At 38.8% G+C, this 19,016-nt stretch overlaps 1 long non-coding RNA gene across 1 annotated transcript in view; it reads left to right on the top strand.

Moving 5' to 3' along the window:
* LOC130543933 (uncharacterized) overlaps positions 1 to 18,484 on the top strand; it is an 18,624-nt gene extending 140 nt beyond the window's left edge. Inside the window, exons 2-3 of the long non-coding RNA XR_008959712.1 lie at positions 8,117 to 8,166; positions 16,556 to 18,484. This is a non-coding gene — a long non-coding RNA (uncharacterized LOC130543933). The remainder of the gene's footprint in view (positions 1 to 8,116; positions 8,167 to 16,555) is intronic.
* Positions 18,485 to 19,016: the final 532 nt, after the last annotated feature.

Here is a 19,016-nt window from a genome sequence, read left to right as displayed (position 1 = left end):
ATTAATAGCATCTAACCCTGTTTGTACTGAAATGCGAAAAACTGTTAACATGTTACTAAAGCATAGCCGAATTAATTTGTTAATGTTGTCTTCTGTGTGGCTTGATATTTTTTGTTCTTCCTCAATATACTACCTTCTCTATTTTAGTCTGTGATTGTTCGTTCTCTTCCCAGTGTTAATATTTCTCTTGCCTTCCTCTGTAAGAGATGAAAAAAACCTTCAGAACAGAGAATGTAGATCTGTCTTGAGTCTCAGATTCCAGTTTGGGATAGTACTACATAGTATTTCTAGGGGGAGTTAAAGTGCCAAACCTCCAAAAGACAAAAATAACTTTCTACCTAATCTCACAAATTAACCTACACAGGGCAAATGTGTTTGCAAGATTTCTTTCAATATTTTAAGTTCAGTATCAAGTGGCTGGGGGGAAAGAAAAACACTCATTATTCCTCTAAACATAAACTCCAAAATCTATTCACAAGCCCAAGCCACCATCTCAAGACTCTGAGTAAAAAGCATCAACTTTGCAAATACTTGAGTGCCATTGTTGATGATGGAGTAATAACACATAACATGTAGAAAGAATTTTATTAAAGACAGGACAAGTATTTTCTTATGACTCATTAAGGTGTCTGGAAGCCCAAGACAAACACTCACCATCTCACCTTTTGGAAGGCCAAGTATTACACTAGACCTGGTAGACCAAACCTGCTGATCCAGCATTCCTTACCATTATATTCCACATGAATTAATCAATTACATGGAATTGGTGAGTGCTTGGCTTTCATTAAGTAGTGCTGAGTAGACTCAAAATTACTTTCCATGCTTTATAAACAAATAGACCTCAAAAATATACGAACTATCCAATATATATGATAAAGGCAACACAGATGCTAAGGAAGGAAAATTATGTTTCTGTCTTTCATTTGCCAACACAAGAGAACATAATTAACAACTGGGAATATGTAAGCATGCCTAATTAGAAAACATTTTCTTGCTTAATAAAATTTATTTGGGGGATAACGAACCACTATATGCTCAGTTACTTATGTCCCAACTTTCAGCTATATTGTTCCCTTTCTTAAATCAAAACTAGCAATTAAGCTACAATCAAAATGTCATTCAAGCAACAACAGTTTATTGAACACCATCGTCCATCAAATTATGTTATCCACCAAGTAATTTTTGCAAAATTTCATAAATAAATAGAAAAGGTAAATATATAAGGCTTATGAGTTTAAAGTGTTGTGTACACTGTATGGTGACTAACATAATATAATAAAAAAACATTAAAAAAATAAATAAAGTGCTGTGTACAGATAACTTGAGTAATAGTATAAAGTTTAAAATGAGACAGACCCTCTGTTACTCAGTCCCTTCATTAAGAACTTAAGCATCTATATAATTAAACTTTCCATGTCTTATTGATGCCTGATTCATTTAATTTCTACCTTTTTTCTTAACACTGAGCCGTAGCATCCACCTGTAAGATATTTTGCATTTTTAAGAAAATCTTCTATCAGTGAAACAAATAAAATACCTGGGACTGAAAACCTCATTTGAAAAAGATTAACATTTTTTTTCCAATTGCAAATTCCAACAGTAAAGATATTGCTAAAGGAGGGATTAATGTTAAAGGAATTCTGTGTCTATGAAAACTGACCTTAAAGGAATTAATTACACAAAACATATTAGGTACCAATTCAAGTAAATCTTCAGTTTAAAATATCGATTGCAAACTATAAGTCTCTGCTAAGTTTTAAGTCATAGTGTCAAAGTTGCAATCTGGAGTCTAAACCAGTTAGAAAACAGTCTTCGTGATTTTTTTAAAATATCTTTAACAAATATTTTACTTTCTTTAACTTATCTATACTATATAACAATTTTTTGTAACATTTTCAGATTGTTTTAAAGACTGATTCCAGATTTTTTTAAAAGGTATTACAAGTTTACTTCAAATCTAAGTGTACTCTCTGCCTGAGTAATATGCCCTATTATTTCCCAGAAGCTTTCTAAGGAGGTCATTTATAAAGACATTTAAAATCATATGAAGGGACAAAAGTCCGTCAAAAATCATCTGAATCTTTGTGTGTAAACTATAAATGTGTTTTCATATATAAAATATATACGTTATATACATATATACTAGCATATTCACATATTAACGTTAGAACAACATAAAAGAGGCTTTTAAATTAACATTTGTTGACAGATGTTTATCGACATTTGTGCAAAATGTCAGTGATGCATATGGGAAGGCAGTGTTTTTAGCACACAGAAACTATTAATTGTTTCCAGTTCCTTTACTTGTCCACAGTGTCATTCTCCATAAATTACTTGATACCCATCCCCTATTCCCATAACTGTCCCCCACCACTATTCTTAATCTACAAAATGGGTAGTAATATTTGACTGCAAAATCGTTTAAGAACTTCACATGGGAAAGTCTGTACTAAATACATAAAAATAGCAAATGTATTTTGCCATTATGAATAATAAATTCTGTTTTCAGTCTGTTTCTTTTTTCACTAAGTCTTATTAACTTGACATTTTTTCCCTTCATAAAATGAGTCATTAAGTCCCTTTTTAAAATTTTGGATATACGTGCATAAGCACTTTTCTGTTTTGTGGTAAAATATATCAAGAAAGGAATGTTTTAAAAATTGCACAGTATACATCATTTATGTTGTACTTATGTAACTTCCATAACTTACGTTGTGATTCTATGTAATTCAGTGAAATTTTTAATTTTTAATTACATCATGTATAGTAACATGTAAAGCTCATAGTTTGTCACAGTCATCTTCTCTTTCTGAGGCCTTCATAAGCACCCCAAAGGTCCTTGTTGATCCACTGAAACAATAAAAAAGGGGGGAAATCCTTTCTTTACTATCGAAATTATAAAGAGAAAACAGAGTTCTTATGCTAGAATGACATTTGCAAGTAACGAGAGGTACTTTTTTTTTTTTTTTAAGATTTTATTTATTTATTCGACAGAGATAGAGACAGCCAGCGAGAGAGGGAACACAAGCAGGGGGAGTGGGAGAGGAAGAAGCAGGCTCACAGCGGAAGAGCCTGATGCGGGGCTCGATCCCATAACGCCGGGATCACGCCCTGAGCCGAAGGCAGACGCTTAACCGCTGTGCCACCCAGGCACCCCACGAAAGGTACTTTTGAAGGTACTTTTAAAAGGTGAGGCATCATCTCAAGGAAATAGATTGTGGCATATTAGAAAAACCAGGTAGTATTCATCTGAAAATTCTAGAATGTAAGGATATTGGTAAGTTATCAACTAACAAAAAATGAGCATGTACCATTAAAAGAGATAATAAAGGAAAAAAACGGTTGAGAGAAATTGAATCCATCTTTTGAAGTGTTACTAATAGTAGGTGTTTGTAGAACTTATTGACACGGACTAAAAATAATCACTGTAATTAGAACTATAAAATTTGTAGATAATGAAATAAAGAGGGAATAATCACATTTCCTAAAATGGCAAATTATGTTTCTCCCATTTTGAAAAATTTATGAAAGGCAACATTTTTTCATGTTATGTCTACATAATGATGCCTATGGATAAATATTTTTAAAGTTTTAGATATTACACGTGAATTAATTTTATACACTTAAAATAGATCATGTCTTTTGTTTTATACCTCAAATTTTTATATTTAAATTCTTGTACAAATGAGGACAAGTAGGTTCTTTCGTTGTCATAATTTAACATAATTATTAAAATACCAGAATCTGTGGTTAGCACTACAGCATGCAAACACCAAACTATTGCCCATTGAAATCTGGACATAAGTAAAAGAAACCCAATAATGGTCAGTGGCAGCTACATTTAAGAAAAAGGATAAAATTTAAAAGTTGGAAGCTATCCATAGCAAAGGAAAAATGTAACCATCCCTGACCATCAGTTATTTGGAAGTTAATTTTTAAAATTATGTCGATACATTTTTGCTGTGCCATACCGGTGGTAGAAGAAATGAATAGTATTTCTCTTCATTAAAAGAAATGATGATCAATATCATGGTTTTCTAGCATCTTATTTTCAAGGTACTCAAACACTATAATTTGATCTCACTTGATCTCAAAAAATTTTTGAGGATTTTTTTTCTTTAGCCTTCTATGAAAATACAGCAAAGATTCTTAAAGAGCCGGGGTTCGGAAAAGGGGAGATATTCATATTATAGACTTCTTATGTTATAGGAAGGTAGATATATTATACACTAGAGGCATGGTATAAAAATAACAGGATTTGGGGGAATAGGGATTTTTCCTACATATGTTTGGGAATTGATCAGAGTTAAATAAATAAACTATTTGCTATCCTGCAACCTGAAAATGGATGATCTGTATTACATGGATTAACACTTTTTAAAAAATGACAACACCATAAATTCACTTATCTGTGAAGTTTGGCTGAACAGCACCTAACCTGTCTTTGGTGATTCAGAAGGTACTTCACAAATTTTTGGTACCTTTGAATTAATATTTATGAACCTCCATTACCGCTTTAATTAAGACACGCAGAGATATCAATTAATAGAGAATTCTAATGAGAGAACATCAGATCGACTAAGTTTTATCTGTGTACAGACATCCCCTTCTTGTCTGCCCCCATGCCAATATTACTGTTAGAGATTTTGATAGCTCCTTGCTTACAAATATAAAATCACCAAATTCAAAAGTAAGTAAATTTGTTTGAATGTAAGCTTTTCTGACCTCTCTTTTTTCCTATTTCTGCTGCTAAGACCATGTGAAGTTAGCAGTGTTCATAGTCATAACTCCCTATTTGGTAATTTCCAAAGAAATTCCTCAAGGTGGTCAAAATATAGTTGGAGAGATAAGCAGATACCAATAAAAACAGAGAAAGAGTGATCATTCTTAGTCTCACCTTTGACACCATGTGGACACATGCCACTGATGCGGTTTGACCCTCAACACTGGGACTCTCGTAGGCTCAATACATAATAGGTGGGAGTCAATATTCTTTTAAAGGGAAAATTCTAATCACACAATTCTTATCAGAGTTTTTCATCTTTCTGTGTATTGTCCTTTGGCCCTTATTCATGGCTTGCCCCCTCTTTTTATTTTTTAATTGCCAAATCATTTATTTATTTATTTATTTTTATTTTAATTCCAGTGTAGTTAACATACAGTGTTATATTAGTTTCAGGTGTACAATATAATAATTCAGCAGTTCTATACATGACTCTGTGCTCAAGTGTCCTCTTAATCCCCATCACCATTGTCTCCCTCCTCCTAACACACCCCCCCCTTCATCATCACTTTGCTCTCTAGAGTTAAAAGTCTCTTTGTTGGTTTGTCTCTTTTTTCTTCCTTTGTTCATTTGTTTTGTTTCTTAAATTCCACAAATGAAATCATATGGTGTTTGTCTTTCTCTGGGCTTGTCCTCTCCTTAAAGAAAGAGATTTTATTTCCTTTGGCCACTAGGTTTCCAAGCCCCATTTTTTTCTTTTTCACTAGTATTACCAGGCCACGGCAAACCCTAGAAACTTCATATATTTGCAAAATATAGCAGTTTCTATTTCATATCATTATTCCCATAACATCCAGACTTTACATTATTTGAATGGTATTCTCTTAGGATATCTATCTAGTATTATCCGTTTGGGGTATTCACATCCCTCCCTTTTATGCCCCATGTGGTAATTTCTGTGTTGCTGTTTTGTTGTTTTCATATCCTGCCCCTTTCTAAGGGATCATATTCTCTTCTTCTTAAAGGGCACTGACCCCTCCCACTATCATTCAAGGTGAGGAAGATGAAACCTAAAATGTTTTCCCTAATCTTCGTACTCCTTTTCTTTATTTTTTATTAAAATTGTAACATAAAAATGTCACTCTGAAGAAAAGCCTTGGCTTCATCATTCCCAGCTCCCCTTCCCTGGGAAGAGAATACATTGCCTTTTAATCATGTTGGCCTTGCTTTTCCATAAGGCAATAAAAAAACAGTCTCAACAGAGGTTGCCAGTTATAACTTATGTATAAAAAATGGAATTAAAAACGTTTGATGAGGCAGAATCAGTTCCGTAGGGACCCCGGCCCCCCGTATTTCCCAAGTTTTTATTTTCTCCTTGCCTTCCTCCAGCCTCTCTTCTTAATTTTGTCTTGCATGATTCTTTCTCCCAAACATACCCTTAGGATTTCAAAGGGGCCTCCTTCCCTAATTTCCCCTTTTTTCCCTCCGTTCTTACCAGCATGCTTCTGCATTTATTTCCTATTGACTCTGTACTCTGACTGTCCACAAATATTCATTATAGTTGGAAGTTGCAATCCACCTTCTGATGCATCAACTGCATATGAACAGAGTTCTGTGAGATGATTTCCTTTTTCTTATTGACTAGATATATGGACTGGCTTTCAATTCACTGAATAGTTTTCCAAATGGATTTATATTGCTGGTCCAGAAACACGCCCACATCATCAATCTTACAGTTCTTCTTTAATGATTTTTACCTGCTTTCAAATTGGCCAGTTTCCCCAATCACGTCTCCACCTCATGCATTTGGATATTAAACCCTGTGATTTCATGTTTTAACACTAAATCATGCCCTAGTTTGTGGAATGCTTTCTTCTGGGTATTTCCTAGAAATTCTGCCTGTCTCCCTTCTGGTGACTATAGTAAGTACCTTTCCCCTTTCTCCTATTTATTACAGGCTGAGTGTTGTGTCAGCTATTAACGCATACTACTTGCAATCTGATGGTATAAGCTCTGATGTAACTTGTTGACCTAAGAGGTTCAGGATGTAACTTGTTGACCTAAGAGGTTCGAATTTCCCATATCCTTCTCTGTTTATTCTTAAATATTTTCAATAGCCCATATTGCATGGATTCCATTAAAGTTTTACTTTTTCCCGAATTTCTTGATTCTTTCCCCTTTTTTCCCATGTTCTACCCTCATCTGGCTCCCCGCCATGTACCTAAAGTACTCACAGAGATCGCATGTGTTGATCATGGTGTGATGGGCAGCTTCCAAGATGGCTCCCAAAGAGCCTGCCTTCTTGTATTCATGCTTTTATGTCATCCCAACCCCTGAGCATGGGCTGCACCTAGAGAGCTACTTCAAGCAAACAGGATATAATGAAATGATGAGATGCTATTTCTGCATTTAGAAACAGAAGTTCCTCTGTCTCTTTCTCTGGCTTTTTGTGCCTGTTCCCAGACTTCATCTGCCATACTATGAGATGCGCTACGCAGAGGCTTACATAGCAAGGAAACGAGGAAGGCCTCCGACCAGCAATCAGCATAAAACTGGGTCCCTCTCTCCAACACCCCACAAGAACCTGAACCCCACCAGCAACCACATAAGTGAGCTTGGAAATGGCTCCTCATCCAGTCAAGTCTTCAAATGAGATCTCCCCAGCCCCCCCCCACCCCATAGTCCTGGCTGACACTTTCATTGCGACCTTGTGAGAGACCCATAGCCAGAAGACCCAGCTAAGTTGCTCCCAGAATCCTGTCCCACAGAAACTGTGAGATGATAACTGTTATTTCTGTCTCTTAGTTTAGGGGTAATTTGTTACACAAAATAGGTAACTTACACAGTAATCCCCCTTTGTCCATGGTTTCACTTTTCCCACCTCAGTTACACCCAGTCAACCAAGATCCCAAAGCAAATGACCCTCGCGACTTATCGTCGGAAAGGCAATAGTAGCCTAATGCTCTATCACAAAGCCTACGCCAGTCACCTCACTCATCTCATTACATAGGCATTTTGTCATCTCACATTGCGGCAAGAAGAGGAAGGGTAACTTCAGTACAATAAGATATTTTGAGGGAGAGATCACATTCACATAACTTCTATTATGGTATATTGTTACAATCATTCTGTTTTATTCATTGTGGTTAATCTTGTACTATGCTTAGTTTAGAAGTCGAACTTTATGGTGGGCATGTATGTACAGAAGAAAACATAGTATGTATAGGGTTTGGTACTATCTCAGATTTCAGGCATCCACTGGGAGTCTTAGAATGTATCCCCCATGGGGGGGGGGACTACTGTATACACAGTCGAGTTCTGTCTTGTTCTTTCAGAATTTGATAATACCATGCACTGTGTAACTTATAAACAACAGAAATTTACTTTTCACAGCTTTGGAAGCTGGAAGTTCAAGATCAAGGTGCCAGCAGATTCCGTGTCTGGTAAGGGATTGCTTCCTGGTTCCTAGATGGTTGTCTTCTTACTATGTCCTCACATGATGGTGGAAGGAGCAGGGACCTCTCTGGGGCCTATGTTATAACGGCACTAATTCTATCCGTGAGAGATCCACTGTTACGACCTAGTCACCTCCAAGGCCCCCCCATCTCCAAGTACCTTCACAGTGGGCATTAGGCTTTAACATACGAATTTGGGGGGACACAAACATTCAGTCTACACGAGGTTTTTCGGTAACAAATTTGGGTAAACTTAAACAGAAAAACAATCTCTTTAAAGAGTAACAGGTAGCTCAGAGAATTAAGGAAGACTGAAGAAGGATGTTCAGGGAAGGAGCAAGCACCAAGAGAAGCTCAAATCCGCCACAGCTCAGTCAAGTTCCCGCATCAGGCACGTTGGTGAGGACATCATGTTGCAGGGTACTGGGGCCCTGCTAGACTTTGGATTTCACTGCCACCACTATGCATGATCTCTAGCCATTCTGGCCTTTTACATCCTTCCCTAAAGACCCCAAGTTCGGAGTGGGGCATCCTTTGGCTGAGCTGAGGTCACACGCCTGCTCCCCCTGCCAGAGCTCAGAGGCAAGGACTGTCTGCCCACCTTTTAGGAGATGGAGATAAGTTCCTGCCTCCCTCTGAAATCATGCTACATGGTATTTCCCCAAAGGAAAAAGGAGTACGATGCTGAGGGGCCAAAACTGACAAACGGTCGTGCCATTCTCCTAAGAGCTTTAGCATTCTCTTTTAGGTAATTTTGTTTTTCTTTTTAAACTTTTTCACCAAATGGATTCCGTTTTTAGTACAAACTGTCTAAAATAATAGTCCATGCTTAGATATTAACAGCTATTCCTTTCTCACCACCCACTTGCCAGTTATTATAGTCCATTTGCTAGTCAGGTGTGTGAAGAACAAAAAGAGCACGTTTGTATGCTTTCATGTCTCAGGTATGAAAAGGCCAAGATTAACACTTCCAGTCTGAAGAAATAAATTTACAAAGCACCCAGTGCTGGACGTGGCACCCGCTGTAAAGGCAATGCCTGGTGTTTTCCTTTTCTGCCACATGTGTTTTACAAGAGCAATTCGAGTTTTTCTTCTTGCAAGGTCTCACAATGATCCTCCACACTTGGAACTGATTATCTTGAATATTAATCTTCCCTGCTCTTCCCTGTATTTTTAATTATTTATTTTCAGCCCCTAGAAAAATTGACCCACTAATCCTAATCCCCATAATCTGAATTCTCCCCACCCCCCCCCATATATAGTGCATTTTTTATAGTGCATTTTTCCTGGGCCTGCCTTCTTTCTTCTTTCCACATTTCTCCAGCCTTGTGGTGGAGATAATGATCCCCTTTTGCTTGTTTTCCTGGATATTTCTTGAACTCCTCCCTCTACTCCCTCTTCGCTTGTGTTTTGAACGTCTTTATCTTTTAAGCTGCTGGCTTTCTCTGTCCGCTATCTTTCCTTCTTCACATTCTCTTTCTCTTTGGCCGCCTTCATTCTCCCTACCCAACTACTTTAAAGCTTTCTCTGAGTCTTCTCCTACTGAACCTCATATTTGCATCTCAATCTTGACTGAAGACTTTCTCTCCCTCATCTTTTTCTGCCTATTTTGCTTCATAGCGACTATAGTTTTTTAACCATACATCATTAATTCAGCACGCATTTATTACATATTTATTCTCTGATTAGAACTATATGAGGTGCTAAGGTGAACAAAAAGAATACACAGGAATCCTGCCCTCAGGAATTCAAGATCCAGCAAAGAAGGAAAACTTCTTAAAAAAAAGAAAGACCAAAACTGTAAATAAACATGATAGGCACAATCCTAAGAGGATAACAAAATGCTGAAGAGCACAATTGGAGAGATCAATCCTGCCTGAGAAGGTTGAAGCAGGCTTCACAGAAGAGGTGGCTTTCACCCTGGTTCTTAAAGGATGAGGAGCGTTTTACCAGACAGAAAGGGGGAAGCTATTTAAGGCACACAGCTAAGGAAAGTCATGGGTTTTGTGGGTTGCTCACAAAGAGATGAATGGGGGCTGAAATCCAGCCCATGTTCTGTATGTTACTATGGAGAGCCCAGCACCCGGGAAGGTGCCCGGGGACGTCACATGGCCTAGTGGTATGAAAGTGCAGAGTTTGTAAGAAGCAAATACCGCGCCGCCTTTCATTTTGGCCCTATTGCTCCGATTTTCTGTCCTTGAAACCATTCATCATGAGCCTTTCCAAAGTTAAATTCTTCTTTAGATCAATAGACACAGTAAATATGTGGCCAACCTCAGAGCCTGCAGTGTTTCCAGGTAAATGGGTTATCCTAATCTATTCTTTCTTGCATTTATGATGTTCCTTAATACCCATAATGGGACCGAAGCTCTTTAGCTATACAAATATCTCGTCTCCAGCTCCTGTCTCCAGCTCCTGTTACTGCCTTTGATTTAATTAAAGCTAGTAGCACCAAGTTCTATCACCAAAAATTTCTTTCTTTTCTTCTTTTCTTCCTTTCCGTATTATTCTTCCAAAAGGAACGTTGCGGAATTTCAACAACCCATCTCCATTTTAGACCTGAGCGAGATTTCAGAGGCATAAGAAGGAACCCTAAGCCTCCTATTTACTGATACAGAAACCAAATCTCATATGCTGAGGGATTTGCTCCAAGTCACAGAGGGAGTTAGCAGAAGAATCATCTTCGATTATTTTTTTAAAAAGACGGGTACAACATAGTTTTAACAGACACCATTATTGGTGTTCCCAGATTGTTGAAGAATCATTTGCTCTTCCTCGTATCAGAAACTTATCTTGGGATACATTTTTCCCTGGCTAACTTTTTTTTTCTTTTTAACTCTGGATCCTAGAGTAACATGCCTAGAGAATGACAACATATTCCAAAGTGTTGCCCTCTCTTGTCTTTCCTTTTTTAAGATATTAAATTTCTCTAATATCAGCTCTTTCCACACCTATGGCTTTGCTCCTCTCTTTCTGTGCTGGTTTATGATTTGCTACCTGGTTGTTTGGCCAATGTCATGTTTAGAACTTTCTCAGGCCCCTCCAGAAGGATGTCGGCCCTGTCTGTCTGGGCCAAGCTCCCCATGTTCCCTCATTGATCCACTTGCGGGTGTCCTGAGAACCTCGTGGTGCTGTGCTGTCGCCCACAGAGGGCAGAGAAAAAGGCCCTCCTGTGAGACAGAACTCCAAGTCCCACCTTAGCTGCAGCCCTGCTTTTCTTTTTTTTTTTTTTTTTAAGATTTTATTTATTTATTTGACAGAGAGAGACAGCCAGCGAGAGAGGGAACTCAAGCAGGGGGAGTGGGAGAGGAAGAAGCAGGCTCCCAGCAGAAGAGCCTGACGTGGGGCTCGATCCCAGAACACCGGGATCACGCCCTGAGCCGAAGGCAGAGGCCCAACGACTGCGCCACCCAGGCAGCCCCTGCTTTTCTTTCTTAGAATTTGTATTCATCTTTTTCGACAGATCCACACAAAATTTTAGTTTTCAGAAATGATTTAAGGATAGCACACAAATATGGCACTAATGAATTTAAAATATACACATAGATTCCTTCATCATAACATTTTTATACTTATCCCCTTCTCTCGCCCGTCCTGGAAATTCACCTTTATAAGATCTGCTTCAAGTGGGCCAGAACAGTCTTTTAAAAATACAAATCGGGTCATGTCACTCCTTGTCTGAAATTCTCCAGTGTTTTTCCTTTGCAATTAGACCAAAATCCAGGCCCTTTACCATAGCATATATGGCCCTGCAGGATATGGCCCCTGCACCTCTCTGACTTGCTATCTTTCCACCCTCCTCTCCTGCCTCACTGAGCCCACACTACACTGACCTTTCCATTTCTCAAACACGCCAAACTCCTTCTCACCTCAGGGCCTTTGCACTTACTGTGCTCTCTGCCTGGGAGGATCAGCCCTCAGAGCTTTGTGTGGCTGCTGCTTTCCAGCATTCAGCATCCTGTGCACTTACTCTGCACTCCACCACATCTATTCTGTTTCCTAAGTCCTACTTACCACTATCTGAAATTACCTTGTTCACTTGTTTCTTTATTATTGTTGGTCTCGTCCCTTTAGCATAGCACTGTCCAGTGGAACTTTCTGCAATAATGGAAATGTTTTCCCTGCTGCGCAATAGCTACATGTGGCTATGAGCGCTTGAAATGTGGCCGATGAGAAACAAGTATGTTTTGTGTGGCTTCATCAAGAAGTCAACAAAATATTAGGAAATTGAAGCAAACTCTTATATAAAGTCATTGGGCATCTATTGCTGAAATATCGCTGTAATTCTGGTTGCTTCGCTTTAATAAAAAACTAACAGAACAGAGAAAGGTCAGGGGAAAGGCAAATAAAATAAAATGATGATGGAGGGGTTTCTGCAGGGCCATGTCAGCCCAAACATCACCTTGATACGAATTGGATGGAGAAGTCCTCTTTGGTGGGCATAGCCCCAGGCCTCAGCCTCTTCTCTGGGGAGTAGAGTGCCAGTTGGATTTGAGCCAGCACTTACTTTCTCAGCAGCCTTTGTGCTGGGCCCATCTGCATGACCATAAAGGTTGGCCTCATCATTCTACGAAGGGTTAAAATTATTTGTATTCTTCAGCCTAAAATAGTCTGAGTGGTGGGCAACTAGTCATATGATAACACATTATAATTGTAAAGTATATGGTAAAATATATATACAGAGAGAGGGAGAGAGGCAGGGAGGGAGGGAAAGGTTAAGAGGGAGAGAGGAGGATAAAGGGAGAGTTTTGTTTATCTACCTTGGAACACTAGAAGTAGCGGAACACTTTGAAATTGAATCTCTAGTGTTACAACCAAAAAAAAAAAAAATTAAAGCAATCATTACTTGTTACAAATAAGCTTCTGAAATTTATACTCCAAGATTATAGACTAAAATGTATATCTGTCAAAGACTTCTAATAGTCAATTATAGATAAAAAGAATAATTTAAAAGTAATTTAACATTTCAAAATTCAGGTCTGCATGATCGTAAGCCTCTATTCCAGAATCCTGATGGTCCATTCTTGTTTCATGCCCTTGACTATCTCTCTAGGACTCTGTGCTTGGGAGGTTATCAATGACCCCTATCTTTCCAGAATTGTAAGTTTTTCTCTGCCTTCTCCCTTCTTGACTCATCTGCGACTTTCAGCTCTGATGACCACCCACTCCTTAGAATTCAAAAACGTTTTATAGGGAGTTTATATACCAGACACTATATAAAATTACACGGACATAAAAATACTTTCCCTCGAGGAGTTCATAGTTTATTGGGGGAGGCAGGCATGTAAATAAATAATTTCATTATAGTATGATGAGTGCAAAGATGACATGGTCTAGACCCTGAAGTAATATAGACAATGGAACAATTAACACCATTTGTAGATTGGGAAGCAGGGATTTTTTTCCTAAGGAAGAACTCAAGTTTAAAGGATGGCCAACGTTTCCTTGACAGACAACGTAGAAGGCTTGGCATTCCAAACAGAGAGTACACAATAGGGGCTCCTGCATGGCTTGGTTGGTTAAGTGTCTGCCTTTGGCTCAGGTCATGATCCCAGGGTCCTGGGATCAAGCCCCGTGTTGGGCTCCCTGTTCTTCAGGGAGTCGGCTTCTCCTTCTCCCTCTGTACCTGTTCCTGTGCTCTCTCTCTCTCCCTCACTCTGTCTCTCAAATAAATAAATAAAATATTTTAAAAAGAGAGAGAGAGTACACAATCTGCAAAGGATGGAAATGTGGACAAGCAGAGATCTACAAATAGTCTGGAACATCCAGGGTGAGAAGTGGGAAGATTGCATTGGGAGGTGTGGTAGGAGCTGGACCAGGGAGTCCTTGAAGGATTTAAGCAGAGCAATAATAGGATCGGATTTGTGCTCTGGAATGATCCCTATGGTGGAGTGCAGGGAAGGGGAAAGAGAAAGGCAAAGACCAATTAAGGAGGATTACGGTGAGCCAGGCATGTTGAAGGTCAGAACTCAAATTAAGGGCATTGACAGTAGACATAACAATTGTAGATCATTCAGGGGTAATCTATGGATTGAACCTAAGCCTTGGTGATTGGTTGAGGGGTAAATTAAGGAAGAAATGATGCTCCCCAAAAGTGTGGCTTGGGTAGATCAGGGAATAGGAATGCATCAGCCAAATTAGGATATAGCAAAGGCAGAACAATTGTGGAAGAAGATAGCAAGCTTGGTCTTGGACTTGCTAATCTGGATAATGTCAGACACTGGGCACTGATAGAAGAAGCTAAAACAATCTCAGCTTTCCCGCCGAATTCCTTATCTTACCCTAGACGAGTTATATAACTTCTCTGGCCTTTGGTTTCCTTACCTCTAAAGCCTGTGACCCAGTGCCTGGCACCTTATATTTCCCCAACAACCCTGTGAGGTATGGGAAAGGTATTATTAGTCTTAAAAAAATTAAAGCCCCAAGTAACTTGCAGAAATTACAAGGGTGTGGGGTCCCGGGGTAGCTCAGTAGGTTAAGCGTCCAACTCTTGGTTTTGACGCAGGTCATGATCTCAGGGTCATGATCTCAGATTCGTGGGATCGAGCCCCCTGTCAGGCTCATGTTTGGTGTGGAGTCTGCTTGAGGTTGTTTCCCTCTCCCTCTGTCCCCACCCTGTTCTCTCTCTCTGTCTCTCTCTCTCAAATAAATAAAATCTTAAAAAAAATAAAAAAGAAAGAAATTATAATGGTGTATGTAAGAGCACTTTGTAAAATGTTATTGTTTATTTACTGTTGTTGCTTTTCCCTTTTGTTGTACTCATAGTCAGTACTACTAAAATTTGCAGGCAATGGGTCCTTAATTGTCCCATGATGGCAATGGTTTTCACAGACTTCATGGTAGCCTGAGGGCAATGACTGGTCCTGGTTATCACGTATGAAGAGTGCTAAGAACAAGGCACATTCTCAGCCCATGCTTACTGGAGTGATAGAGCCTACAGAAAATCGACTAGCTGAACAGCTAGTACTTTCTTTGTTCCAAACGGCATTTACCCCAACGGATAACAACCAGAATTCTCTAGGCAATAGAGCATATTAAATACTAGAGAATCTACGCATAGGCTGTCTTACACATTCACAGGAATCACAGTGTTCTGGATTTACTGTTTCCAAAATGGAACATTATAATGCTAAAAATTAAGAAATATTTATTTTAATTTACGTTGGCAGTAAAAGTGAGTCATAGGATCGTGCTGAAAATGTCCTGGGTCTGTTGCAGAATAAAAAGTTGTTTTTAAAAAACGAACAACTTTGAGCACAAGGCAGTTTCTGTTTTCACTTTACCGTCAAGAACTCATTGCACCCATGAGTCCGAACCCATGAGAATAATAAAATAATTACAGTTTTATTTTACTGTATTCTGACACTGAATTTGATCCACCAATGTCTGCATATTTCAGGCAGGAAAAAAAAGTGAAACTGGCTAGATAAAGCTGATTTTTTTTTCATAATTTTAAATTCTCTGTGAAGAGATCTTGTCATCATTTACATATTTCTTACTAAAAATTTCCTTGTAATGATCTTAGCACTCTGAGCACATCAGAAAACCCAATCATCACACGCGCCCGTGCACACACACACACACACACACATCCCAAACAATATTTCTAAAGAATTTCTCAATTAATCAAGCAATGCTTTATTCTGAATCTCTTGCCTTTGTGTGTGCCTGCCTCCAGGAAAGACAATTGTAAGAGTAATACAAATAGCATTTCTTTTTGGACTTCCCTATCACAGTTTATAAGGATTGACGTTTTGTTTGTTTGTTTGTTTTTGAGGGAAATATAGAGATTAGTAAGAACGTTTAGCTTACACTCCGCACAGAAATTTCAATTGAAAATGCATTCAGTTCAAGGGTTAAATGAAAGCGAAGCAGTCACTTCAACCATGTTTTTGAAGAAAATAAAACAGCTTGATGTAAGTTAAATGAAGGGAGTCTATGACTTAAAAGAAATGGACAGATAGAGAAAAAGGTCACAAGATTAAATTTTCCCTGAGGGGAAAGTCCTTCTTTGGAATCATTAACCTCCTTCTAGGTCACTCCTGGAAAAACAGCGGGAAATCCTCCTGCCCCTGGAAAGATGGGTGCATCCGAGCCGCCCACTGACCTGGCGGCTGGAAGACAGACCTGATTGTGCCCCCAATTCCCCTTCAGGCGGGCTTGATTTTAAGACCTCTATTTTAAAGAAACAAGATCTCTCCTTTTTGAACTCTGAAATAACAAAATATAAAGTATGTTCCTAACCTGAAAAGCCTAATGCTATTTCCCGTAGACAAAGGAGATACATAAAAGTGATAGCAGTTGCCCCCGAATTGAGGTACGAATACATCCTAGCACAATTATTTTTAAATGTCTCTCTTCAATTTCTTTTTTCCAGCACCGAGTTAAGAGTGAAGTCTAACTACCAACGCACGACTGCTAAACATTTAGTTAAAATAAGCCTGATTTCTACCCTACAAAATAATAGTTATTCCAGCTCTGCACCCCAAGCTCTCCTAACACAATGCACCATGGAGCAAAACTCCATGTTAAAAATAGAATCTGACTACTTACCACCAAGCCTGAAACAGAATAAGAAGCCAAAGTTAAGACAAAACTAAAAACTCTGAAGAGTGCCAGAGCCCACTGCGAGGTGTCTCCCCCCTCTTTGATGTCTTTAAATTGATACTTAGAAAAGGGACAAAATACGTTTAAGAGTTGCAGAGAAAAGAAAGATGCATAAGCCACTCACTGCTGTAGAAAGAAACACGAAGAGAAAAGTGCTCTCTGTTCCGGTTGTGCAGGTGGTTTGTGTATTCGTTTCCAAATTGGTTCTAAAGCAAGAGAGAATGTTAAAGATTTTAAAAGACAATGAAGCAATTTCGCAGTCCCTGGAGAATAAAGATAAACTGAAGCATCCAGGAGAAAGGAAAGGAAAATGCACTTTGTGAATCCTCACACAGCCTAGGCGTGGGCACGGGCTCAACTCACACGCCTCGCGGTTCCCTACCTTAGGGTTCATGTTCGCACACTGATCGAATAACCCAGAAGCAACAATCTCAAACGGCGTGGAGGTAACTTATGATGTAATATAAATTGGGTACAAAGGTAACAATTTCCTGACTGGGGCATGCTAAGAACAAGAATTGTGTGCCTCACTGTTTTCTAGCCAAAACGCATTTCTGAAGCAGGAAATCAAAAACACATCACAAACCTCACAACTAGACTAAACACATTAAATCTGCTGATATTAGTAACTGTCACGAGGCTGCCAGGCTCAGGGAGCAGCAGCTCCTGACAGATCCCGCTCCCTACCTCTAAACACACTTTCCTCAGATACTTTGCTGAAGCAAAGTGAACAACTCTTCCATTGTCGCAGCGGTTTGTTAAATGGTCCCCCGGAATCCCCCGCAGACCCTGCTAAAACAAAAATAACGAATGGGACACCCATTTGATGCACAACACAGATCTGAACTGAGAAGCAAAATAAAAGGTTTCAAGTGACATAGGCCAGAACACGTCTGAGCCCCCCCCACCCAAATAAATCACTAAAATGTCCCTTTTCTAAGCTTCCTTTGTGTTCATTTGCTTAAAAATACATTGTATTAACTCTTCACTCGTTTTAACTTAATTTCACCTTTCAAAAGCAAGATAATAGTTTTAAATTCTGAGGATCTAAAACATACCCAGGTAAATATACATCCCCTACGTCCTCTGTATCCTATATACATGTACAGGATTCTGCTTCAGATGGACTTCTGATCACCGCAATGCCTGTTTATTGCTGAGGCTTCACGAGGGTTTCTACCCAGCTTTTAAAATATTTCTTTCCTGTCAATTTCATGTGAAGGGCAGATGTCTTCCTAGCGTCAGTTAATTGTTGGCACAACATCTGATCCATTTATTCACCATAGCCAGACTTACTGCTTTTAAGCCAACTCCTTCGTTTACGGTGATTTCTTTCCCACTGCCCACCAACCCGAAGCCCATTTTTCTGCCTGGCGCAAGATTACGGAAAAGGTAGGAACTTGTCTAACGAGAAGACACTGTACTCTCAGGCAGATTTCTCCAGAAGCCACCCTTTCTCCAGAAACCACCGGCAGGAAAAATGCTACATGAAGTAAAACAATTATAAAAATGCCAATGGTCGCCTCCTGAAAAACCTTGAGAACTGAAAACTAAATGGTATAAACCTCCCATGTTACCTTTATCTTTTCTTTGTTTCCATTCCCCCCTCAAACTCCGCCCCCCAACAGCCTTCAGTTTTCATTTATCATGAAGATTGAGAAAGTACTGATAGTAAGGAAGTACACATGAATAAATCTCTGACATTATGAAATTGATGATGTCTGATCATTGCTATTAGTTTTATAGAAATTATAGTTTCAAAATGAAAAGATTTGATGATTCTGGTGGTCTGAAATAAAATTTCAAAAATGAGTCAGCTACAACGAAGGAAAGACAAAGGCAGAAAAAAAAAAAGAAAAAACCCAATAGAAAAACCTTGGAGTAAAATGTTTTATTTCCATTTGTTTCCAGTGTCTTGCTGATGTGAGGGGCAAGAAGGAGGCTAATACATCTCACTTTGGCAGTACTAATTGTTTGCATTATCACAATAATCAAATGCAGCCATATTAATCTCTCTGGTTATTAACTTGATTTTTACACATTAAGATTTAGATTTAATCCCCTGGGACCATCTATTAATGCTTTTAAAGTTGAAGGGTTTCAACAGTTTTAAGTTCTTTCCCTTCTTTTAGCTGCAGGCAGTAAAATTTGAACGTGTGTGGAGTTTTGTATTTTGCATTCCTGGGGGATTTTCAGACACAGTGCTGTCAAGGACCATGAATCATGTTAAT

This window comes from Ursus arctos, unplaced genomic scaffold (assembly GCF_023065955.2).
Source record: "Ursus arctos isolate Adak ecotype North America unplaced genomic scaffold, UrsArc2.0 scaffold_17, whole genome shotgun sequence".
NCBI classification, from domain to species: Eukaryota; Metazoa; Chordata; class Mammalia; order Carnivora; family Ursidae; genus Ursus; species Ursus arctos.
Note: the sequence above shows the minus strand (reverse complement) of the source record. Positions and strands in the feature narration are given on the sequence as shown.